The sequence below is a fragment of the Molothrus aeneus genome, unplaced genomic scaffold, assembly GCF_037042795.1.
Source record: "Molothrus aeneus isolate 106 unplaced genomic scaffold, BPBGC_Maene_1.0 scaffold_36, whole genome shotgun sequence".
Taxonomy (NCBI): Eukaryota; Metazoa; Chordata; class Aves; order Passeriformes; family Icteridae; genus Molothrus; species Molothrus aeneus.
In genome coordinates, this window is record NW_027099027.1 from 141869 (window position 1) to 162805 (window position 20937).

General features: G+C 53.5%; 1 protein-coding gene and 2 pseudogenes across 1 annotated transcript in view; 1 reads left to right on the forward strand and 2 right to left on the reverse strand.

Moving 5' to 3' along the window:
- The window catches only part of LOC136570728 (uncharacterized), a 2607743-nt pseudogene that overhangs the window by 120102 nt on the left and 2466704 nt on the right, over window positions 1-20937 (reverse strand).
- LOC136570729 (uncharacterized) overlaps window positions 1-20937 on the forward strand; it is a 2347277-nt gene that overhangs the window by 7857 nt on the left and 2318483 nt on the right.
- On the reverse strand, window positions 13561-15473 carry LOC136570717 (serine/threonine-protein kinase pim-1-like; annotated as a pseudogene).

Genomic DNA, 20937 nt, shown 5'->3' on the forward strand with positions numbered 1-20937 from the left:
GGCAGTTGTGCCCTGTACCTGTCACACGTTGGGGCACAGCACAGGAGGCTCATCACCACTTGAGCAGGGTGTTCCTCCGTCAGGCTCAGAATCTCCATTTGCAGCCTGGCGTCCACGGTGACACAGGACGCCAGTCTCTGGAGAATGTCCCTCACCGTGGCTAACACCTGGAGGAGGCGGCATGGGGAAGACATGGAGAGCTGTCCAAGGGAGCAATTGCCCAGCTTCCCCCAAGAAGTGCTTGCCTTCCCAGCCCACTGTGATGGCCTCAAAGCTGAGGGGGTCCAGCAGACGTAGCTTGAGAGGCCACATGATCCTGGGAGGCCTTCAGCCCTGGCCCCAGGCTGCTTACCTGCTGTGGAGAAGCAGCACCCTTCTGGAAAACCTCCAGAGTGGCTGCAGGAGTCACAGTCAGTGTGGGCATGGCCTGAGTCTCTGGCACGCCCTGAGCCTGGGTGTGGGTGCTGGCCATGCCCTCAGTCAGGGCCATGTCGGCCATGTCCTGCTCAGAGGCTGCTGCGAGCTCCAAGGACACTGAGCTGGCAGCAGCCTCTGCCCGCAGCTCGCCAGGCCTGGGGTCGGGCTGGGCCGTGCCCTCGGTGCCGGTGCCGCCGGTCTTTGTGTGGCCAAGGCACAGGAGCCTCCGCAGTGCCTGCAGCAGAAGGAAGGGCGGGAAGAGAGGGACATTCCATGGTCTGCTCCAAGCACGGGGCTCAGCCGGGCAGTGCCAGTAGGCCCAGCCCAGGTGGGGACGGCCGCAGGTACCTGCGCTGCTCTGCGGAACAGGCCAGGGGTGGGCTCTGGCTCTTGAGTCTGGTCCTTGGCTGCATCTGGCAAAGAGCGAGCGCAGCCAGAGCTGAGGGGCTGCGGGAGAGGCCGGAGAACAGAGCCCAGCCCTGCGCTGCCCAGGCAGGGAGAGCCCCGGGATGCCCCAGGGGATGGAGCACGGCCACTGCTGGGTGTCTGCCCAGCCCCTCTTCCCTCCTGTCCATGGGCATTTCCCCAGGGGATGGCATGGCATGGCATGGCATGGCATGGCATGACACCAATTGGCACAGGCTCCAGCCCTGCAGCCCAGCTCTGCCACTCACCCTCCTGTGCTGGATGGAACGGCACCACCTCTTCTGTCTCCTGTGCCAGGGCAGCTCCGGGGCCTTCTTCCTCCTCCTCCTCCTCCACCCGGGCCAGCTTGGGCACTCTCGGGGGTCTCTGCTCCATGGCTGTGCCTGGAGCTACTTGCAGGAGAGATGCCTTGGGAAAGCTCCGGGGCACCAAGTCCCACGCTCTGCCCTTGAGGGCAGCTGCAGAATAGAAGCCTCAGGAAGGCCACGGGTCAGCGAGTCCTGTGCTCTGGCCTCGAGCTCAGCTGCAGGAACAGCGCCGCGGAGAAGGTCCGGGTCAGACGGGAGCGAGTGCGCTGTGCGGGGGCTCCTCACGGCACCGCTCTGTCCCCTTGTGCCCCGTTGCCTGTTGCCAGCAGCCGGGCAAGCTTCTATTTCCCACGTGTCACAAAGGGGCCTTGGACACCAGCTTCCGTTCCATGGCACGGTGACCGTGCTGCAGCGTGCCACCCAGGGCCCTTGCACACACTGCCTTCTGCCCCGGGGCCGCCCCCGGCCCAGCCATAGTGGCCCAGCTTGGAAGGAATTCCTGGCCCCAGGTGTCAGAGACAGCCTGCACAGGATCTTTAGGAAGGGCTCAGAGCATCAGCAAACGCTGCCCGGCTCTGCGGGCTCAGTCCTATCCCCATATCTTTTCCCAAGAGCATTTGAATTTCTAAATGAGAATCATTTGAAGGGAGGGGATTGACATTTTCCATTTCAGAGAAGGCTTCTGCCTTCCTTAGCAGACACCTCTCTTTTCAAACCAAGACAATTGTTTATCATCTTGCAGATCCGCACTTGCTGGGCAGCCCCGTTTTACACCCAGGGCCTGGAGAACCATTGCCAGCAACTGGGAAAATCCTAGCTGCTCCATCCTCCCAGAGATGAGGTCTCCAAATTTGCCCCGAAAGTGGCTCCAGCTTTTAGAGGCCAAAAAGAGCAAGTCCCAGTGACTTGATGATAGTTTTAGCCCAGAAAGCCCTGCAGCTGATGGCACACTTGACAATCAGCAGGGGACACAGCTAGGCCAAAGCCCAGAGCTCTGCTGGGAGCCTTTCTCCTCAAATACCCTTCAAACAAACCTCCATGCAAGTCAGTTGGGAAAGTTTCTTCAAATGATCCATTTCTGGCACTACAGAACTGCACAGGGTTCTGTGAAAGATTCTAAAGCAGCTGCTCTGGAGTCCAAGAGCCAGCACTAAGAGTCCTCTAATAAAGCCTCTTATTTGGCCTTATCGTAAAGCAGAGCAATAGGGCTCAGGAGCTCAGTCCCTGGGTAGGGACCGGGTGCCCAAAGCTCACTCGCTCATGCCAAGGCCGCAGGGCTACCATCTAGCAAGCATGGTGATTATCAGCTCTGTAGTGATTACAAACTCTTAGGATTTCAGCTTTGCTTGCTAGGTAGTGGTGCCCTGGGCTGGAGGCTGCAGCAGACGGAGAGAGAGGAGAAGGAGAAGGCGCAGGCTGTTCCACGGAGATGGCTTTATTTGGGGAGGTCCGTGAAGGGTCTCTGCTCTTCTTCTTTCTCCCCTGATGGGGTACAGTATGCTTCTTTTATAGGGTTGGAAAGGATCCAAGCTTGACCAATGGTAAGGTGTTAACATGACATTGCCTTATAGGGTTACAGAGATAGGTTAAGGGGTGGAGGACAGGAAAACAGGAATTTTCTTTTGCTGTTTCAGCATTCCTATTGTTCATATCCTCCATGGTGCTTTTCCTAAATCTGTGGGGTTTACTACAACTCCACTTTCTGTTTTTACAAAAAAGGCATTCATTATAGTTCTTTTGAAACGGTGAACAAGGCACGAGAACATAGCTAACACAATAACAACTACAAGGAGAATCAACAACATTCCCTTAATCAAGGATGCAGCCCATCCTGTTAATCCCCATTGCCCGAAAAGTTCATTGACCCAATCTGGGATTCTTTCTACTTTCAAGTCCTTCACGAGATCTTTCAGTTTCTGGATGTTCGCATGGATGGATTCTGAGCGTGAAGAGAGGTTGAAGCAGCACATCCCTTCGAAGTCTTCAGAGCCGTGTCCATGGGCAAGCAGCAGGAAGTCGATTGCTGCTCGATTTTGGAGCGAAGCCTGTCTTGTGGTTTCTTCTTCCTTTAAGAGATCACTCAAGGCTGCAGATGTAGCATTAGCTTGTTTACTGAGCCAGCACCCAAGGTGATTGATTTCACCGAGGGCTTTAGCTGCAGCTACCCAGGGTAAGAACAGGGAGACAGCAATCTTTTTTGGTTTGTTCCAATTGTATAATTTAGGATCACAATTTTCATCAAATTCAGTGTAGGACCTTTTTTGTCGTTTTGATTTGCTTTCTTTTTTCCAATTATGTAACAGGGTGATGTTTGGAGTAAGGGTAGAAAGTTTTCCAAGGGTACAGGGACCTCCCTGGAGTCGGGAGGGGATCCCAGCCCATACTCTGTCACCACAGATGAGAAACATTCCCTTGGGTAATACTTTGGGATGGAGAGAGGACACAGAAATCACACGAGCCGTGTAATTGCACCAATCGTGAGAGTTATAGGCTTTGTTAATTGGTGATATCTCTTTTCGATATGTGTTTTTGTTCTGGTCAATTTCTGGCCAATTGTTTTTGGACGTCTAAAGTAAAATTTGACACAGTATGTGGCCTTGGAGGACCCCAACAGATCTAATTCTTGGGGTTCCTCTCGAGCATCTGGCAGAATTTTTGTCCACTCATCCCAAGTATCAACCACATTGGGTCTCTTACCTGTGGTGCGGAGAATCTCTGAGTTATAGACAGGCCAGTCATCTGCTACAAAGGGAATTCCTACTAGACATGTGGAAAGTGGATTATCAATGCTTCCCATGGACAAGCACATGTTGTCCTGTTTTAATGTTTTTGCTAAGGTTACCCAAACATTATGGCTGGGCTGTGGGCTAATCCAGCCGAAGGCACACGGTACGGTGAAGAACATCCAGGCAGCAATGAGGACAGCAGCAACGGAGATATTTTTCATCTTTGGGCAGGAATAGGGCTTCTGATAGGGAATATAAGCAGAATTTGTTATCTTTATGATGAGAGGGTTTTCTGCCTTGTTCTTTTCTGTGTTCCCCTCCTCCCCCCCTTTTTCTTTTAATTTCTAAGCTACACTATGGGAGGAAGAGTGGGTAGAAGGCTAAGGGGTTTTAAAAGTTAGAGAGAGGGTATAACAGGGGTTTTTTTGTTGTTTTTTTTTCTTTCTTTAAATACAAAAAAAAACCAGTGTAACAACATATAGTTCAGAGAACACTTTTGTGTTAAGGCTATCTATGGCCTGATGCAGCAGACTGTTGTTTAGCTTTTCAGTTTTGTCTGCTGTCTTGTAATGGGGCGGTCTGTTCTTGTGTTTGTGGGTATTCGGCGACGTCTTCGTCTCCAGGCAGAGCTGGTTTGGTTTTGAGGTGGTCTTGTGTTTGCCTCAGGAGCGTTCTTGTCCCCGTTTGCAGGAGTAGTGCTCTCAGTGCCTAGGTATGGCTTTATGTTTTTTCCGGGGTACCACCTCGGACCGGATGGTAGTAGCACACACGCATATCCTCTACCCCAGGTAATCAACTGGTGAGGCCCAGAAATTTGGTGTGTTTCAGGGTCCTTCACGAGCACAGGTGGTTTCTCAGTGAGCTTTGCTTGGGTGGTATTTGCAAAGTGGCGAAGTATTGGTGGGTCAGGCTCTGATGCTGTACAGTTCAGGAAGTTGATGACGTAGAGAGCCTTGCAAAGTCTTTGCACTGGAGATGTGATTCTCGTGTCTCTGTTCTGTTGATCAAGGACTCTTTTGAGGGTTTGATGTGTTCTTTCCAAGATGGATTGTCCTGTGGGGTTTACAGGTATGCCGGTCTTGTGTGCTATTCCCCATTCATTGAAGAACTCCCTTAACTTGTGGGAATGTAGGCTGGTCCATTATCTGTTTTAATCTCTTTTGGTACACCCAGGGTGGCAAAAGCGAGGAGAAAGTGTTTTATTGTGTGCATGGTATTTTCTCCTGCATGTGATGATGCAAATACTGCTCCTGAAAATGTGTCGACTGATACATGCATGTATTTTGATCTTCCAAAAGGTGCGAAGTGAGTTACATCTGTCTGCCACAGCTGGCAGCTATTCAGACCTCGGGGATTGACTCCCGTCCCCATAGATGGTATCTGATAGTTCTGACAGTTCGGACACGTAGCCACGATAGCCTTTGCCTGATCCTTTGAGAGCTTAAACATTCTCATAAGGGCAGGTATATTTTGATGAAAAAACGCGTGTGACAACTTTGCCTGGGCAAAGATGTTAGGAACATTAGCAGTTTCTGCTGCCATTGCTAATGCATCCGCTTTTCTGTTGCCTTCTGCAACAAAACCTGGGAGGTCTGTGTGTGACCTCACATGCATTATATGGTAAGGTTGCTTTCTGTGGGAGATTAGGTATATTAATTTAGAGAGCAGTTGGTACAACTTTGGATTAGAGACCTCTTTGAGAAGAGCACGTTCTGCTCTCATCGCTATCCCAGCGACATAAGCTGAATCTGTAACCAGATTGAAAGGCTCGTTTTTAAACTTTTCAAAGGCTCTGACAACAGCTGCTAATTCTGCAATCTGTGGAGATCCCTCCACTATCTGTATGTCAGAGTGCCAATCTTGTGTTTGGGGGTCTCTCCATGTAACCACCGACTTGTGGGAAGACCCTGAGCCATCTGTAAAGAGGGTTAGAGCCTTGAGAGGTTTTCTACTTTGGATTTGTTGTGGAATCAAATGGAAGGTTACATCAGGGTTAAAAAGTTTGTGTTTTAGGATCCTAACTGAAATTTGGCCCGTGTAGCTATCCAGGGAAATCTGGAGGCTTTCATTGGTCTGGATCAAATCCTCAAAGTCTGTAAGAGTTATTGGTAAGTATATGCATTCGAACTCACAACCTGAAAGAGATCGAAGGCGAGTCCTTGCCTTTTTTATTAAATGTGCTATGACCTCCTGGTAGGTGGTAAGTCTCTTTGTGGGCTGGCTACTTGTAAAGACCCATTCCAGTATCAACAAAGGGTCTCGAAGCTGAGAGTCCCATTGGAAAATCAGTCCATGGAATTGAGGTGCTTTTCCCAGAATGATGAACTGGAAAGGCAGGCTGGGCTCGAAGCGATGGGTTTTGCGTGAAGACAGGGCTTCCTGGACTTTGGTGATGGCACCTCTGGCTTCTTCTGTGAGAATGCAGGCAGAGTCCAGGTCCTTAGGTCCATGAAGAAGGTTGAACAAGGGAGCAAGGTCCTCTGTTGTAATTCCTAGCAGTGGACGTACCCAGTTGATGGATCCGCAAAGGCTGTGTAAGCCCCTGAGGGTTTTTGGGTCGTCATTTATTGTGAGCTGCTGAGGTACGATGGTCCTTTCCCGGATCTGGACTCCAAGGTAAGTCCATGGCTTGGTGTACTGGATTTTGTCCTCACGAATCTCCATTCCTGCCCTTTCTATGGTTTCAATAGTCCTTTTAACTGTATTGTCCAAGTAAGCTTTGTCTGAAGCACACACCAGGATGTCATCCATGTAGTGATGGATGATAGCATCGGGGAATGATTTCCGAATGGGAGACAGGATGTGAGCCACGTGCCACTGGCAAATAGTTGGGCTGTTTTTTAGTCCTTGAGGAAGATAACGCCAATGATATCTTTTGAGCGGGGCCTCCTTGTTAAGAGAGGGAATGGAAAAGCAAACCATGGAGCATCCTCAAGGTGCAGAGGAATGCAGAAGAAACAGTCCTTAATGTCTATGATAGCAAGTGTCCAGTCTCTAGGCAGCATCGATGGGGAGGGCAGGCCAGGCTGGAGGGGGCCCATGTCCTCGATGACCTTGTTGATTCTACGAAGGTCGTGGAGGAGCCTCCACCTGTTTGTCCCAGGCTTAGGTAGAACAAAGACTGGAGAGTTCCAAGGGCTGTCAGACTCCACTATGTGGCCTTTTGCGAGCTGTTCTTCCACGAGGGTGTTTAGGGCGTGCAGTTTGGCTTTATTGAGGGGCCACTGTTCAATCCAGAGTGGCTTGTGACTTTTCCAGGTGAGACGAGGTGTTTCTGGCAGCGCGCTTACTTCAGTGACCCCAATTAGAAATCCTGAGTGGGAATACGTAGGGAAGCTCCCCACTGGGATAGAACGTCTCTGCCCCAAAGGGTGATGGGGGCCCTTACCACAAGTGGACGAATGGTTGCCAGCTTGCCTTCAGGCCCTTCCACGAGGATGTTGTTCTTGCTTCTCATGGACACTGTGGGTCCACCAATCCCTGAAATCATGCCTGCAACAGGTTGTAGATCCCAGTGTGCTGGCCATTCTGAGTGGGCGATGATGGTCACATCAGCACCGGTGTCCAGCATCCCTGGCAGGTGGGTCTTCTCGCCTTTGCAGGTGAGGCCACACTCGATGGTAGGCTTGGATGGTCCCACAACTTGAGCCCACATAGCTGTAGGGTTGAGAGGAATCTGTTCCCTGTGATCCTTTGGGAGTAAAAAGGCTTGTGCTATTGGAGTTCCCTTTGAAAGAAAAAATGGTGAGTCTATGCAGTATACCTGGATGAGAATCTCTTGTCCTGGCTGCACTGTCAGCACTTCTGGAACAACGAAGATCTCCTTTGGGCTATTAAGAGAGTCACCTATAATTAAAATGTGCGAAGGACCACCTTTTGGCCCATATTTGACTGTGGGAACACGGCGAATATTCTCATTATTAAAGTCAATGGACAAAGCAGTTACCAGTTGACGGCGGGTTCCCATCTGGGTTGCCCCGTGGGTTGGATCCTCTTCTTGTGGTCGGGAACGTCCTGGGCTGGTGCGGGGTTGGGTCTGGGTGGCCTTTGATTTGTTGTCAGCGCCCGGGGCTCGACCAGGCGGTGCAAGGAGTTTCCCGGACACTGCTGGTAGCGCTGCTGATTCTGGGGTCTTTGGTAATTGTTACGGTGGTATCGGGGGTGTGATCTCTCTGGGCAGTCCTTTATATAATGTCCAAGATCCCCACAGTGATAGCATTTAGCTTGGTCTTTAGAAGCTATTACTGCATATGCACCAGAAACTCCTTCAGCAATACCTTTGGCAACTGCTTGGGCCACTGTATTTTCAGTGGACATGTGACGTGTACAGCATTCCAGCATTTGCTCTATGGTGGGGTCTGTATCCATGGGTAGAGACCTCAAAATGGCTTTGCATTTTTCATTAGAGTTACACAAGGCAAGTTTACATAAGAGTTCCTTCTTTGCCTCTGTGCTCTCTATCTGTTTCTCCAGAGCATCTCTAAGTCTGTCCACAAATTTGATAAAACTTTCATCAGTCCTTTGTTTAATAGTAGAAAAATGGATTGTTGGCATTGACTCATCATGCACGAGAAGTAAAGAGGTTTTTGCTGCAAGAGCGATGTCCTGCAGTGCCTCTTTATTCAAGGTCTCCAATTGGTCTGCTGGTTTCTGTAAGTCACCTTCACCAGCTAGTTGGGCTACCGTAAAATTCGTCTTATTAGCATCCGCAGAATATGAATCTGATAATGTTTTTAAATGTCTTTTCCAATGCCTGTCCCATAACAAATATTCTGCTGGGGACAGGAGGCAGTGTGAAATATTTTTTACATCGTGGGGAAGTAAGACATGTGCTGAGAACATGGCTTCTAAGAAATTTCTAAAAATATGTGAGCTTCACCCATGTTCTTTGGCTATACTTCTTAATTGCACTAGTTCCTTGTTCGAGTTAGCTTTCCACGTCTTTATAGTGGACTCACCACCATTCCGTCCTTGCTTATATTCTACTGGGAAAGCATTAATCTTCTCTGCCAGCTCCGAGTCTCCAGCCTTTGTCGCTTCTACTTTAATAAGAGCCCATGGATCCGTGTGGATCGTATCCGAATCAGATTCACTGCAAGAGCTCTGGTCCTCTGAGGAGGACTGAGGGGGGGTTGCTATCTGTGACTTATGCTTTTTTCGTTTAGAAGCGTTTTTCAAAGGTTTCAGTGGCTGGGGGGGGAGACATGGCATGACCTGGCCGGAGGGAGGTTCCAATGGAGCTGGGATGGCAGCACAGCATGCACGGGACTGGGTGGCGGGGGTAGCACCTTGTGGGGTGTCTGGGATTCCGTTTGGGTGGCATTGAGGGTGGGCGGGTGTCGCAGACCACAGTCACAGGCGGGGGGTTGGGGGGACGCGTGATTGGGGCAGGGGGGCTGGGTGGGGTGGGGGTGCGGGCATGGGGGGAGTGGGGGTGAGCAGGCGGTGGTACCGGTCTGGGATGCTGCGGTTACGGGGTGGTGTGCTGGGACTACGCTTGTGTGAGGTGTCCCTGCTGTGGCAGGCAGGGAGCAGGGGGAGGGGGCGGGGATGGACACGGGCTCGGGAGCGGCGGGGCTGTGGCTCGGGGAGCCCGCGGGAGGGGCCGGGCCGGTCGGAGCCGGGGCGGGGGGAGCGGGGGCGGCGGGCGCGGTGATGGGAGGGATGGTGGGGGACACCAGGGCAGGGGGGGGGGGGGGATACACAGCGGAGGGGGGCAGAGCCGACGCAGGGGTGGAGGGGGCGGCAGAGGCAGGAAAAGGGACCCCCGGGACCGGAAGCAAGGAGGAAGCCGAGCCAGGGGTAGGGGGGATGTGTGGAGTTACAGATAAGAGAGGATTCGCGGAGTTGGGCAGCGCAGGTCCCGCAAGGGTGGAGGATGTGGGGGGGGGAACTGGGGTGGGCAGTGTAACCTCTGCTTTAGGAGTAACGGAGGCGAGAGGGACTTTAGAAATGAAGGGGTGGTGTGAGATATGCAAGTGACATTCCTCTGAGTCCTTATCGATCTTGTTAGTATTTGAAGAGGAAGTGTCTGTTAAGCCCTGCAAGATTTTTTCTCTGTGAAATCTTTCAACGGTTTTAGTTATTATATGGAATAAAGGCAAATAGTTAGTTACAGAGAAATCCTGGTTTGTTTGGGAGATATATATTGTGTTCCCGATCATACCCCAAAACGAATTTTCAATGACTGCTTTCTTATCAGTATCAGGGTATTGTGAAATAATCCAAGTTACAAATTTTTTAAGGTTAGTTTTTGAGAGCTTGCCTTTAGAAAAGGAGAAGTTGTTAGCAGATAAGATTTCTAAAATAGTTGAATATATCTCTCTCTCGGTTTTACTTAGTTTTAATGTACTAAAAATTGTACCCATGTTAATGGTTAGCCCTTCCAGCAGAAAAAACGTGATAAAAAAAGAAAAAAACCCGAAAAAAAAGTTTTGGAGCCCCGAAGTTATGCGTGCAATATTAGCTAATACTTACAGTTCCTGGGGTCCAAGATCTGTGGAAGGGGTCTGCTGCGTCAGTTCTTCTCAGAACTTTCTCTCGTTCAGATCTAAGTTTTGAGTGTCGAACTGACCCTACTGGGGAAAGGATTTTCTAAAATGAAAAGTCCCTTCACAGAAGGAGCGGCTTCCCGAACAGGCAATCACAGAAAACCCTGGGGGGGCTTCGTTGCTCAACTGACAGATATCGCCTCTGGGGGGTCCGAAGTCGTTGGGATGCCACTTTAATAAAGCCTCTTATTTGGCCTTATCATAAAGCAGAGCAATAGGGCTCAGGAGCTCAGTCCCTGGGTAGGGACCGGGTGCCCGAAGCTCGCTCGCTCATGCCAACGCCGTGGGGCTGCCATCTAGCAAGCATGGTGATTATCAGCTCTATAGTGATTGCAAGCTCTTAGGATTTCAGCTTTGCTTGCTAGGTAGTGGTGCCCCGGGCTTGAGGCTGCAGCAGACAGAGAGAGAGGAGAAGGAGAAGGCGCAGGCTGTTCCACAGAGATGGCTTTATTTGGGGAGGTCTGTGAAGGGTCTCTGCTCTTCTTCTTTCTCCCCTAATGGGGTACAGTATGCTTCTTTTATAGGGTTGGAAAGGATCCAAGCTTGACCAATGGTAAGGTGTTAACATGACATTGCCTTATAGGGTTACAGAGATAGGTTAAGGGGTGGAGGACAGGAAAACAGGAATTTTCTTTTGCTGTTTCAGCATTCCTATTGTTCATATTCTCCATGGTGCTTTTCCTAAATCTATGGGGTTTACTACAGTCCTTGACACCTATTTGTAAGCTAAATTGCACTTTGGGCAATTTGAAGGAGTTTGGAAGGAGCTAGAGAGCGGACCTCTGAGTTTTTCAGATGATGCCATTGCTTTTTCTTCTCTTCTCCATAGACAGGAAGGGTGAGTTTGGCTCCCATCTGCACCGCATGGCTCACAGGGCCGCAAGACTTGTAGTTACAAGAGCTTTGAAGGATTTCTTGGTCAAGAAGACACGGCCAACAAGGATATTTATGCTTTGGAGCCAATCCTTCAGTATTTCGTCTTACGGACTCATGCTCTCGGGGTCTCTGGCTGGTCAGAGTGAGCCCGAGATAAGTTCCAAAGTCTCTTTTCCCAGCCCAGCACTCGAAGAAGGAGTCAGAGCTCTTCATTTCTGGCTCTCAAGGTTGTTTCTTGTATCTTATCTATAAAATTCTTTCTCCTGTCCTGCCAAGGTCCTCTCAGCAAGACAGTCTAAGGCACTCTGCCTGCCCCAGGGCAGTGTTATCTTTTTATCCTAAAAACTACCTGTACAATATTTACAATTACTTTCCAATACCTATCACCTATGTTAGACAGTAAGCTTCTACTCTAAACCAATCTAAAAGTGCCACCATCACAGCAGAAGATGAAGGCCAAGAAGAAGGAGAAAGGCTGGACACGGCCAGATTCTTCCATCTTGGCCCCTGAAGCCCCATTCTAGAAACCCCAACAATCTATTTTCCACCCTGTGATAAATTCACTATCATTCTACTTAAACTGTCATGGCTCGCAACTCTTCATATAAAGTTGATTTTTCCAAGGGCTAAATCAAAGGCACAGGGGTCTTGGGCTCTGTGCCAGGGTCTCTGAGCCCCCTGGGCAGGGGCTCAAATCATCCAGGGCAGCCAGAGGAATTTCCTGGGATCTGACAAGAAGCCCTGTTGTAGTCCCTGCGTGCAAGAGTTTACTTGATCCCTTTGATGCCAGAGAGCACCAAGGACTTGAACCTTGCTGGAGTCCAGCCCTGCCTGCCTGTCATGGAGAAGAGGGAAAAGATGAAGAACCTGGGCGGTGGTTGAGCCCAATTGGCATTTTTCCATTTCTGATTTCCTCCCAGCTTTTGCAGCAGGGCAACAACCCCATCACTGCAAAGCACTTCCTTTTGCAAGGCACACACTGACCTTGGTGGAAGCTCAGGGCTCTTGAAGGGGCTGCTGCAGTTGGCAACAGGAGCTGTTGTTGAATTTTTCACGTTGCTTAACCCCCCCTGCCAAATGCCATCAAGCGGTTGAGGAAGGACAAAAAAGATTACCCTGGAGGAAGGGAGGCCAAGAGCTTGGAAAAGGAGGAAAGAAACGCTCCGATGATGACAATGACAAAAAACCCAATTTATTTCTGACAGCAAATGAACACCGGCCGCCCTCCAGCCCTCCCAGCCTGGCAGGCCGAGCGGTGCCATTCCCATGGCATGAGGTGCTGGCAGCCTGCGGAGAGAAACCAGAGAGCCACGGTCAGTGGCAGCAGGCTCCTGTCCCCCTGTCCCGCCATGGCCTGTGCCCGGGCCAGGCTGCTGGCTGTGCTCAGGGCCAAAACCTCCCGACCCATTCTCTGTTTTTAGAGAAGGGCAGCGGGGCAGGCCACGTTCCACCTCCTCTGCTTAATCCTGGCACAGCAACCTCCTCAGCAGCTGCAAGAGCGGGATGCCCGTGTGCCCGCTGCCGCCTGCCCGGAGCCCTTCTGCCAGCCGAGCTGTGGAGCCAGGTGCCCACCTCTGCAGAGCTGCTGCCAGGAGAGGAGCCGATCCCAAACCAGGTCCTCGTCCTTCTCGAAGGGGCTGTCCCTGCAGACCGTGGCCCCTGGGGCAGCGCTGGCACTGGACGCACTCCACGGACGCTGCAGGCGCTTCCCCGTCCGGTCCAGGCACCAGGTGTAATCCTCCTGGGAAAAACAAAGCACTATTGCATGAAAGTCAATTCAAAACAAGACCTGGAAACAAGAAAAAGCACAAAGCCTGTCACCGTTTCATAGGCCTGAGGAGGGTCTGACCACTCCATGTGAGAATTAAACCTGTCCACGGGTGGGGAAAATCCCCACCTTTCCTGCCCGTAAATGCACCCCTTCCTCAAGGGCCTGCAGAGCAGACCAGCTGGGGCACGGCTTCGGAACCCGTCCCCCTCTGCCGCCCCCATCCACATGGATGGATGCTTTTGTCAGGCTGGCTGCCCCCGCCTCAGCCCGTGCCAGGCTGGCTGGCAGAAGCTGTCAGCAAGGCCAGGAGCCGGCTCCCCTTCCACAACATCCATCCCCTGTCCTGCCAAAAAGCAGCTTGGTGGCCGGCGGAAAAATTAAAATTCCCCAGCGCCTCCGAGCAGGGAACCTCCAGCGCGTGGCCAGGCCGAGCCCTGCCGTGCCTGGGAGCACCAGCATCCCCCGCCCCTGCGCCAGCTGGGGACTCATCTTGATTCCATCGGGGCACAGAGCGTGTCCTCCAGGCAGGGGCCGCAGCCAAAGCCAATCGGCTCTGCCCCGCCAGCGGCCAGCTCCAGGATGGTGTTCCCAGCTCCACGTCGTGCTCCAGAAGAACACGCCAGCTGTGCCCCGGCTTGCAGGGACATCACGATGCCATTGAGCTGCAGGGGGATGTTTCCCCTGTCCCAGTCCGTGGCACCTTCACCACACTGCCACCACTTCTCCAATGAGACGGGCAGCACGGAGCCGCTCCCTCCACAGCTCACGGGGACCAGCGGAAGCAGCATCTCCTCGGCTGCGCTCTCTCCTCCGCGCCACGGCCGCAGGGAAATGCTCCGGGGTTTTCTTCCAGCGCCACGAGACGCGTGCCGCTGCTGCTTGCTGGGCTCCCGGATCCTACTGTGCACAGGGAGGCATCTCTGCTGTCTCCTGGGCCAGGCAGGGCTCCTGCAGCCAAGAATGCTCAAAAAGGTCCTCCAGTGCTGGCCTGTCTGTGGGCTCCATGCATAAACACCACCTGATGAGGTGCTGGCACTCTGCGGAGAGAAACCAGAAACCGCTGCTCAGCGGGACAAGGCTCCTGTCCATGCTCTCCCACATTCCACAGTGCCCAGGCCACACCAGGAGTGCTCAGAGCTGCAGCCAAAAGTTTCCTATCAATCCTCTCTTGCAGAGGACACCAGCACAGAGGCACAGGTGCCACTTCCTTCAGCTAAGCCCAGGAGATCCTCCTCCTCACCAGCTGCAAGAGCAGGACGCTTATGTGCCAGCCGCCCCTCCCAATCCCGTTCTTCTCCTCATGCCTTGAAGGCGCATCCCCACTTTGAGACACCCAGGGTGGGAAGAAGAGCTGGCCCCGGACGATGTCCTTGTTGGTGTGGAAAGGAAGGTGCCCTCAGAGCAGCTCATAGAGCAGGATGCCCAGGGACCAGATGGTGGCTGGCTGGCCATGGTAGCAGCCAAAGAGGATCCACTCCGGTGGGCTGTACTCTGGCATTCCTATGGGACACGGGCACAGCTCATCAGGCCCATGCTGCTCCCTCCCTCCCAGCCAGCTCCCGTTCCACAACAGCCAGCCCCTGCCCTGCCACAAAGCAACTTGGCTGCAGCTGGCTGAAGAAGGATTCCCCCTCCTTCTTTCCCTCCTTCCTTCCCTCCCTCTTCCCCCTCTGCCAGCCAAGGGGGGAACTCCGCTGCCCGGCTGGGCCCCGGCTTTGGGCTCACCTGACATCCGGGTGTAGAACGTGTCCTGGAGGATCGTGCCGCAGCCGAAGTCGATGAGCTTCACCTCGCCTGTGGCCAGGTCGACGAGGACGTTCTCGGCCTGGATGTGGCGGTGCAGGACGCCGCGGCTGCTGCAGTGCCCCATGGCCTCCAGCACCTGGCGGAACAGCCCCTGCGCCACGGGCTCCGTCAGGAACCGCCGCTCGTGCAGGAAGTACCTGAGGTGCTGACAGCGCTGCGGACGCTCCATGAGCAGCGCGAAGCCCTCGGGCACCTCGAACCAGTCCAGGAGCTGTACGACGCCGCGGAAGCCAGGCCGCGGCACCATCCACAGCAGCGCCAGCTCCAGGGGCACAAGGGTGCCCTTGCGCTGCGGGGGGACTGCGATGCCATCAGCGGGGCCGATGCTGCGCCGCGCCTCGGGCAGCCCCTGCCCGGCCCCGCCGCGGCTCGCCATGGCCCGGCCCGGGGCGCTGCGCGGCCCCCGCTCACTCCACGCTCGCTGCCCTCGCAGCGTTCCGGCTGCCGCCCTGCCGGGCCTCGCCTCAGCCCCGCCCGGCACGCCCCGCCGGCTCCTCCCGCTGGCCCCGCTCACTCCCCAGCTGCGCCCACTCCGAGATGCGCTCCCGGGACACTCGCTTGATGGCCGCCTGCGAGCCAAGGCTGAGCTCATCGCCCGCCGCCCTCCGAGCGGGCCCCGTCTCTTCCCGGGGCGCCGTCGGTGAGGCAGGGACCGGAGTAAACGCTGCCGCAGCCGCCGCTGCCCCTGCGGGCGGCACGGCGCTGCCGCTCTTCTGCCCGGGGCACCCGCCCGCCCGGCGCGCTGCTGCTTGCCGAGCTGCCCCGGGCTGCGGCGGCTCGGGGCCGGCGGCCGAGCTGGCGAGCGGCGGAGCTCGGAGCGGGGCAGCTGCCGGCCACGCTGTCGGCCACGGGGCAGGAGCTGGGCGGCAGCGGGGCGGCTGCGGGCGGAACCGCGGCAGGGGCTTTGTTCGGGGCCGGGGCCTTGGCCGGGGCTGGGCCAGAGACCGTGCCAGGTGCAGCCAAAAGCCCGCACTGCTCTGCCAGCACCAGAGCGAGCGGCTCTTCCAGCGGCGCCACAGCCAGGACGGAGAGAGCCCGGCCGAGGCGGAACCACGGCGGACCGGGCAGGGGGGGGCAAGGGGCGGCCCCGCCGAAGGGCGCCTTGTGGGACGCGGCATCAGCCGGGCTGGGAGAGGTGGAACACAGACGGCACGGCCCAGCACGGGATGGGAGTGAGTGTGAGAGGGAGAAGGGGATGTCGAGCGAGTGGGAAGTCGAGTGGAAAACCAATCAAGAGAAGAGCTGCTGGTGCTGCTGCTGCTGCTGCTGCTGCTGCTGCTGCTGCAGAGCCGCCGGAGCTCGCGGCCGTTCCTCCGTTGCCCCCGCGAACCCAACGGAGGAGCCGCTGCGCGCCCCAAGGAACGAAAGAGAGAAACAAACAAATCACACCCCAAAGTCATTCCTATTAGAGAAGTAACCAAAGAAAACAATGTAGCAATAACAAAGAGTGTTGGCTTCTGGCTTCTTTCTTCTTTGCATGAGACCAAGCATTTCATGGGGAACAATTGCCTCTTCTGACAATTTTGCCAGAGTGGACAGGAGCAGAGCATTTACTTTTCAAGTAGAAAAGGGAAATCGTGTCAGTAATGTCATCTCTTTTCATCCTCTGTTGACACAGTTGCAGGCTGCCAAAAGACATGGTCTGCAGTGTGGAACTTGGGGCCAAGTTTCTTTTTCTGCCAGAGGATGAGGAGGGGAAGTATCCCAGAATCATGGAGTCGTGGCATGGTTTGGCTTGGAAGGGATCTGGAAAATCCCATGGCTGCAACCCCCCTGCTGTGGCTGGGGACCCCTTGCACTGGACCGGCTTGTCTAGAGCTCCATGCAGCCTGGCCTTGAACACTGTCAGGGACGGGACATGCCCACCTTCTCTGGGCAACCTGTTCCAGGAGAGTCTTTTTTCTGCTTTCTTGTGTGTTGCCCTCAGGTACTGGAAGGCCACAGCTGGATCAAGGCTGGGTCTCTTTCCCAGGCTGAAGCAGCCGAGCTGTGTCAGCCTTTCCTTGCAGGAGAGGAGGTGCAGCCCCGGCACCATCTGGGTGTCCCTGCTGGGCCCCTGCTGCAGCGTGTCCACGTCCTTGCCGTCCGTGCCGGGGAGCCCGGCAGAGGCGGAGGCAGCGCTGCAGGTGCAGGGTCAGCAGCGGGGAGGAGACCCGGCCCTGGCAGCGGCTCCGGGAGCAGCGATTGGCGCTGGGCCGCCCGCACTGCAGAGAGCCGGGGCCCTTGTGCCTGCCCTTGTGCCCAGGGCGCCTTTCCCCGCCGCCCGCCCGCCCGCCCGCTCGGGGGAAATGCCCCCTGTGCCGCCCCTCAGGGCCGCCCCTCGCCGCTGCCCCGGGGGCTCCCGGCGCCGCCTGGAGGGGCCCAGGCCTTGGCCTCACCCTGCTCAGCCCGAGGCCTGGAAAAGCAGATTCAAACACCCACCCAGAAAGTGCCCCAGGATGCCAAGGTCAATCTTTTGTCACCAGCACGGCTTTGCTATCAGAGTCTGGACGGGAGTAGAAAATCACCAGGGGAAAAGAGCATGAACAAGTTCTGCCTTGGCACTACCTCAAGGTTTTGAGGGAGAGGCTCTTTGTTGCTTTCTTCCTTCAGGGACACACAGAATATGTTGAAATGGTAAAAATAATCAAAACCCCTTAGAAAGAGACCCTAGGGAGCCTGGCCCCCCAGAAATGATGCTGAAGAGAGGCCCTTTTGCTGACCCGCAAGCTCAAGCACGTTTGCATACTGCTATTTTGCAACAGTCTCAGAAACTTGCATGAGAGGCTTCTCATGCATTTCCAGATATGGGACTAGCACCTCCATCTTATACCACCATTGGACAAGAGGCAAATGAGACTTGTATGAGTTTCCTAGGCCGCCTCAGAAATGCAGTAGTTTGGGCTCCAGGAATGTGCCCAGAGGTTAAGGCTGTGCTAGGAATGCAATTAGCAGTAGAAAATGCAAATCTCACCTCCAAAAGGATCCTGCAAACTTTGCCCAGAACAGCTAATGTGGCAGACATGACAGAAGCTTGTTTGGGAGTAGGAGCTCCAGAGGACAAGGCCACCTATCCAGCAACGCAATGGCAACTGCCCTTGAGCCACTTGTGCAGCACAGAGAAAACGGCCCCGACCGAGTTTGCCTTCGGTGTGGCAGCCACGGGTGCAAAGTTAGAGCCGTAAAGAAAAGTAACCAACAGCAACAGCTACTGGTTCCAAGGGAAAGTGCAGTAGATGTGACAAGCACGGGCACCGAAGCGGCGAATGCAAATCCACAGACGAGAGAGACGGAGCCGCTGGGAACCGCGGAACCGAGCGCTAAAGGGGGCGCGCCGTGACACAAATGCTCCCCCACAACCTGGACATTCTTCAATCAGCCACAGCAGGGAGCGCAGGAGTCGGTGTGGCAGCAGCAGCAGAAGCTACCTTGGAAAACACTGACGTGCAAGTCATCCCATCTACAGCAAATGGACCTTTGGGACATTGTCCTAGGGTGACGTTACGATGCTTGTATCCCCATTCGTGTCTTCTGTTTATGCTGGATATTATGTTCTGTGCCTCCAAGACTGGCTCTGAAGAGTGAAAGTTTTGTTTTGGTTTCTTATCAGCCTGCTCCTCCACAGCTGGTGGGACACAGAGACGGGGCAGTACATGGTGCTGCTTTTGCTTTTTGCTTGGCTTTTTGCTTTGCTCTTGCTCCTGCTTTGCTCTCGCTTTTTGCTTCTGCTCATTAGTTAGTTTAGCTAAGCAGTCTGAATTTTTCCCTGGACTGTTTTTCCTTTCCTTTTTTCAGAATTACTTGAACCTGCTCTGGACTGGGACCTGGGAAACACCGAGAGTTTGCACCTTGTGGCTGCAGCAGCTGCCCCAGCGCCGGAGGGACTGAGAACAGAGCGACCACCCCCAAGAGAGACTTTCTGAATTTGTCATCCTTTTCAGAGCCGGGAAAGAGCGGTGTCATGGGTATTGCTCATTTTGTGTGCTGGGAGTGCTGTGCCTGTTAAATGAACAGGTTCTTTCCACTTCTCTCTGAGCAATCCCTCCCGAACCGGTTGGGGGGAGGGCCCTGTGGCTTTGCTTTCTGGAGGGGCCCCCGGGGAGGTTTTCTCTCAAATTTGCCCTAAACCAGGACACATCTCAAAAAAATTAGAATTATAAATAAAGAAATAATAATTAAAATTAAATAAATTATAATAAAAATGAAATATAAAAATCTCAAGTCTTCCTTACGATATTCCAATGGTTCAACCCAAAAAAACAACAATTGTTGCTATAATATTACCAATGCATATAAATAAACAAATTATATACCAAGAAATCCCTTTTGAAAGTTTTAACTCGATGACTAATGTACTTTAGATAAAAAATATCTAAAAAAACTAGCATACAATCTAACACACCGTAGTGAAACACTTCATATTACAAATATACTAAACACAAAACCAAACAGCAGTATAATTTCTCAGACATTTTAACCAAACAATTAAACTTTATCACCCTTAGATACTCAAAAACAATTAAAATATTTTTTAAAAATTTAATTACAGGTGAGTGGCTTTACTTGGATATTGGTTTTTGGACTGTTTGGGTTAGATGATTTAAAAATGGGACTTTTATAGGAATTGAATCAGCTGACAAGGTGGCACTCTGCAAACAGAACTGACTGAAAATGAACGGGACAGAAATCAGGACCTCTTGAAAGTTTTATTTGCTATCAAATACATGCCACACACCCAGGCCCACACAATCCCCATCCCACTGCTCCACATGATCCCACTTCTCCCAATCTCCTTCCAACCCCATCTCACCCTGATGGCTGTGGAATTGAGCAAGTTTATCCTGGGACTGAGTTTTTTTGAGGAGGGAACAAGCAATTTGAAGTGGGATTGAGCATTTATGGCTTAAAACTTAGTTGTTTTCAGTGGGATTTGAGTGGTTTTAAGGTAACAGATCAATCCCTCTTGGTTTTTGGAGTGCAAAGATATTGAGAAGAGCAAAAATTAAAGCCAAACCAAAGGAGAAACAGCCAGGCGTGTTCCCAACATGGATCACAGGGAATGTGAGTGACCAGGGCTGTGCCCAAAGTGCCTCCTCCAGTGGAGGATGGAGCTGCAGCAGCGCACGAAGCTCTTCCCGCACTCGGGGCACTCGCAGGGCTTCCCTTACCGGTGCCTCCGTTGGTGTTGGGTCAAGTGAGAGCTCTGTGAGAAGCTCTTCCCACACTGGGGACACTCGTAGGGCCTCTCCCCTGTGTGGATGCGCCGGTGGGTGACGAGGGTGCAGTTGCGCTGGAATCCCTTCCCGCAGTCTGGGCATTGGAAGGGCCTCTCCTCTGTGTGAATCCGATAGTGCCGGAGGAGACTGGAGCTGGTCTGAAACCTCGTCCTGCATTTATCACACTCGTAGGGCCTCTCCCCTGTGTGGATGCGCTGGTGCTTGACAAGGTCGGAGTTGTACTTGAATCCCTTCCCACAGTCTGGGCATTGGAAGGGCCTCTCCTCTGTGTGAATCCGATAGTGCCGGAGGAGACTGGAGCTGGTCTGAAACCTCTTCCTGCATTTATCACACTCGTAGGGCCTCTCCCCTGTGTGGATGCGCCGGTGGGTGATGAGGGTGGAGTTCTGCCTGAATCCCTTCCTGCAGTCGGGGCATTGGAAGGGCCTCTCCTCTGTGTGAATCCGATAGTGCTGGAAGAGACTCGAGCTGGTCTGAAAGCTCTTCCCACACTTGGAACACTCATAGGGTCTCTCCCCCGTGTGGGTCCTCTGGTGCTTGATCAGGCTGGAGCTGCAGCTGAAGCTCTTCCCACACTCCCCACACTCGTAGGGCCTTTCCCCAGTGTGGATCCTCTGGTGCCTGATCAGGTGGCAGTTCCACCTGAAGCTCTTCCCACACTCCTTGCACGTGTGGGGCTTCTCCCCATCATGGAGCTGCTCATGGAGCACCAGCTCCGAGCTCTGGCTCCATCTCCGGCCGCCTTCCCGGCCCAGGCTGGCTCTTTCCCCCTCACATCCCCGCCATCTGCGTTTGCAGCCCCTCCTCGTGTGGCATCTCTGTGCCTTTTCCTCCCCGTTG